Below are 5,000 nucleotides of genomic sequence, written 5' to 3' on the forward strand. Positions count from 1 at the left end.
CAGGTTACCCCGGAGGGAAAAAGCCAGGTGTGGAACAGCTCAGGCGGGGGGCCGGGGGAAAGCCGCTGAAGGCTCAGGACACCCCGCCGGCCATCTGCATCCGGCTGCCGGACACCACCACCGGCCAAAAACAAAAAAACGTGCTGTACCCGCATCGCGGGCTCCGGCTTAGGGCCAGAGAGCAAAGGAACCGAGGCGCCGACCAACCTCGCTCACAGCACCGTGCAGACCTCCCCTTCACTGAGCCCGGCTGGTACAAACCAGGGACGCCAGGAGCAGACCGGACACCGCAGGCCGCCCCACGTATGGCATCTGCACCAGGAAAAAAAGAAAGCGGAAAAGAGGACCGAGGCGCCGCCGCCTCGCCTTACCATCATCCGGCTTCTCAGGGGACCAGAGTGGTGGGGGGGGGGGGTAGCCGCTGAAGGCTCGAGACACCCCACCACGGCCATCTGCACCCGGCTGCCAGCCAACACCGGCGGCCAAAAACGTACCGTGCTGTGCCCATGTCACGGGCTCCGGCTTAGGGCCGAGAGAGCAAAGGACCCGAGGAGTCGACTAGCCTTCGCTCACAGCACCGTGCAGACCTCCCTTCACCGAGCCCGGCCGGTAGAAACCAGGGACGCCGAGAGCCGGCCGGACACCACAGGCCGCCCCGCACGTATGGCATACGATACCGGCAACGAAAGGAGTAAACCAAGAACCAGGGAGGCGCCGCCGCCTCTCGCCTTACCATCGTCGGGCTCTCGGGGGGCCGGGGGGGGGGCCACCCACCGGTGGCTCGAGACACACCCCCCCCGGGCCGTCTGCATCCAGCTGCCGGCCACCGCGACCAGCCAAAACCGTGGCGTGCCCATGCCACGGGCTCCGGCTTAAGGCCGGCAAACAAAGGGAGCAGGTGCCGCCGCCGCCACCTCTCCTCCCATCCCCAAGGCCCCCTCAAGGAGCTGGGCAACAGCCCCCGACGGGCTGGAACCGTACGGAGCACCGCTGTGTCAACACACATACCGGCGCTCCCCCCCTCCGCCATCATCGGGCTCTCGGGGGACCGGGGGGGGACGGGGGTAACCACCCACGGTAGTCTCACAGCTCGGCTCCCCCCCCCCAGTATCCAGCGTTCAAGTGCCGCCAGCCGCCTCCGGCCACCGGTCTTCGGCCTCTCCCGTGCACCTCTGCCCGTCCTTTTCTCACCACTCGGCAGCGACCGCCCCAACGCCGCCCGGCTTCGTGCCGTTCGGCATCTCTCTGGGTGCTCTCGGTTCCGTGCACGCTCGCCTGACAGAGCACCGGCTTGAGAACCGTGCCCAATTCCCCGGGGGAAACCACCGTCTGCGGCCGCCCAGCATTCCACTTGGCCGGCTAAGCCGCGTGCCCTCGCTCGGTGGCGCTTGTCTGGAGCAGAGACGCCTCGTGCCCCTATATAAGGAGAATATGGGTCCGCGCCGGAAAGGGGCGCTTAAAGGCAGTGTCTGCCTGCCAGCGGGGGAGGCGCTGCAGAGACGCCGCCTCTTACGATGACCTAACTGGAGGCAGCGCGAAACAGCGACCCCTTGGAGGAACTGCCGGAGCCAACAGGTCTGCCCGCGCTCTAAGTCCCGACGGAGCCGGGTAGACCTGGCAGCCCTTTCTACGGACGCTGAGCCGGCCGCCGGCAACGTGGAGCCGGGTACACCTAGCGGCCACCGCCGGTCGCCTCGGAGGTGGGTAGACCTGACGGCCGCCTCACGCCCCGGAGGCGGGTAGACCTGACGGCCGCCTCACGCCCCGGAAGCGGGTAGACCTGACGGCCGCCACACGCCGCGGAGGCGGGTAGACCTGACGGCCGCCACACGCCCCGGAGGCGGGTAGACCTGACGGCCGCCTCACGCCCCGGAAGCGGGTAGACCTGACGGCCGCCTCACGCCCCGGAGGCGGGTAGACCTGACGGCCGCCTCACGCCCCGGAAGCGGGTAGACCTGACGGCCGCCTCACGCCCCGGAGGCGGGTAGACCTGACGGCCGCCTCACGCCCCGGAGGCGGGTAGACCTGACGGCCGCCTCACGCCGCGGAAGCGGGTAGACCTGACGGCCGCCTCACGCCCCGGAGGCGGGTAGACCTGACGGCCGCCTCACGCCCCGGAGGCGGGTAGACCTGACGGCCGCGTCGCGCCCCGGAGGCGGGTAGACCTGACGGCCGCCTCGCGCCCCGGAGGCGGGTAGACCTGACGGCCGCCACACGCCCCGGAGGCGGGTAGACCTGACGGCCGCCTCACGCCCCGGAGGCGGGTAGACCTGACGGCCGCCTCACGCCCCGGAGGCGGGTAGACCTGACGGCCGCCTCACGCCGCGGAGGCGGGTAGACCTGACGGCCGCCTCACGCCCCGGAGGCGGGTAGACCTGACGGCCGCCACACGCCCCGGAGGCGGGTAGACCTGACGGCCGCCACACGCCCCGGAGGCGGGTAGACCTGACGGCCGCCTCACGCCCCGGAGGCGGGTAGACCTGACGGCCGCCACACGCCCCGGAGGCGGGTAGACCTGACGGCCGCCACACGCCGCGGAGGCGGGTAGACCTGACGGCCGCCTCACGCCGCGGAGGCGGGTAGACCTGACGGCCGCCTCACGCCCCGGAGGCGGGCAGACCTGTCGGCCGCTTCACGCCCCGGAGGCGGGTAGACCTGGCGGCCGCGTCGTGCGAGACATTTTTGTTTCGATAGATGCCAATGAAATCCGAAAAAAAATAAATGAAAAGGGAAATTTTTTTTCTTAACGCACCCCCGCACCCCCGCGCCCCGCCGCGCTCTCATGTGCACGCAGCACCAGCCCCCCCACCCCCCCGCCCCGACCCGTTGGCTGCCATGCAGTCGCTGGCATCATTCGCTGCCCGCCCCCTCGGCCGCCAGTCAGCCCCTCTGCGCCGCGCCACTCCGCGCCGCACGGCGCCGCCCGCCACTCCCCCCCCCCGCTTCCCGCGGCTGCCAGGGGACCCGGCAGAAGCGGCGACGTTCCCCGCACCTCACCCCCAACGGAGACGCCCGTCTCGCTGGAGCGAGTTCGCATCGGGAACCGGGCGCTTTTCGCCGGGTCGGGGTCCCGGCGCTGCCGGGCGGTCCTCGGCTTCAGCTTTTGGTTTCGCAGCGTGGGTTTAGCTTTAGTCTCGGGGGAGGGGGGGTGGGGGGGGGGGTGGGGGTGCGTGTGTGTGTTTTTATTTTGTTTCTTTCCCCCCGCCTTTCGCTGTGCCGCAGAGGCGTGGGCACCGGGCGCCCTTCACCGGGTCCGGGTCCGGGTCCGGGTCCGGGTCCGGGTCCCGGCGTTGCCAGGCGCTCGCTGGCATTCGCGTTTAGGTTTTTTTCGACGGGGTTGGGGTGGGGGGGTGGGAAGGGGGCTCCCGGGCTTTATGTGTGGGAATAGGGGGTGTGGGGGTGTGTGCGCGCGTGTGTGTGTGTGTGTGTGTGTTGTTCGGATTGTTGTTTTGTTGTTTGTTCCCCCCCCCCCCCCCCCCCCGCCGCGACACACACGAGCTCGGACACACACGCAGAGACACAGAGAGAGAGAGAGAGAGAGAGAGAGAGAGCGCGCGCGCGCGAGAGAGAGACACAGGCGCGCACACACACACACGCACACACAGACACAGACACACACACACACACACACGCACGCACGCACGCGCACACACACAGACACCCCCAGCCCCCCACCCCCCCCAGCCCCCCGACCCCCACCGTCGCCCGCGCGCCCGAAGAGCCGTTGGTCCCCGCCCCACCGCTGCAACTCCGGAGCTGCAGGGCGGTGGGTGCGGCCGCCAACCGACCGCAGCCTCCTCGGCGCCGCGGAGCACTACGGCTGGGGGGTGGGGGATCGGGGGCGGTTTCTGTTACACCACCACCACCACCACCACCACCACCCGCCCTCGCTGCTCTCCCTCCCACCCCTTCGGCGTTCGTTTGGCTTTCAACCCGCGGCGGGAACGGAGCAGGCGGGCAGGAGGGCGGGCGGCCGAGCGACCGACTGAGGAAGGCGGGGAGCCGGGCCGCGGGCACGGCGCGGCAGGGACTCGGCAGCTGCGGGGGCTCAGCGTCCAAAACACGCGCCACCCATCATCGCCGCCGCCGGCGGGAGGCCCCTCCGGGCCCCCCGGCACGGAGGCGGCGGCGGCGACGCCGCTGGGTCCTAAGGTCTCCCGCCTTCCTTCCCTGGAGCGGCCAATGTGCTGCTGCTGGTGGAAAGCGGGCCGGAGGTAGGGGGCGGCCGGTCTCCTCGCGAACCCCGGGGGTGGCAGGGGGCGGCCGGTGTCACGGTGGACCTGGTGGCGGGAGGGGTGGGGGTTGGGGGGGGGTCGGCAGGGGGGTCGACAGAGCTCGTTGCGGCGGTGGGGGGGCGGGGGGGGGGGGGGGGTGGTGGGGGGGTGGTGTTGGTGGGGAGCGGTTTCTGTTGTTACACACACACCCCCGCCCCGTCGCTGCTCTCCCTCCCACCCCTTCGGCGTTCGTTTGGCTTTCAACCCGGGGCGGGAACGGAGCAGGCGGGCAGGAGGGCGGGCGGCCGAGCGACCGACTGAGGAAGGCGGGGAGCCGGGCCGCGGGCACGGCGCGGCAGGGACTCGGCAGCTGCGGGGGCTCAGCGTCCAAAACACGCGCCACCCATCATCGCCGCCGCCGGCGGGAGGCCCCTCCGGGCCCCCCGGCACGGAGGCGGCGGCGGCGACGCCGCTGGGTCCTAAGGTCTCCCGCCTTCCTTCCCTGGAGCGGCCAATGTGCTGCTGCTGGTGGAAAGCGGGCCGGAGGTAGGGGGCGGCCGGTCTCCTCGCGAACCCCGGGGGTGGCGGGGGCGGGGGGTGGGGGGGTGGGATGGGGCGGGGGGTGGCGGGGGGGGGGTGGGTGGGCTGGGGGGTGGGGGGGGCGGCCGGTGTCACGGTGAACCTGGTGGCGGGAGGGTTGGGGGGGGGGGGGGGGGGGGGGCGGGCTCGTCGCGGGCCAAGCGGCGGTGTTGGGGGGGCGCCGCCGGTCTCACGGAGAAGCACGTG

Source organism: Athene noctua, unplaced genomic scaffold (assembly GCF_965140245.1).
Source record: "Athene noctua unplaced genomic scaffold, bAthNoc1.hap1.1 HAP1_HAP1_scaffold_154, whole genome shotgun sequence".
Classification (NCBI taxonomy): Eukaryota; Metazoa; Chordata; class Aves; order Strigiformes; family Strigidae; genus Athene; species Athene noctua.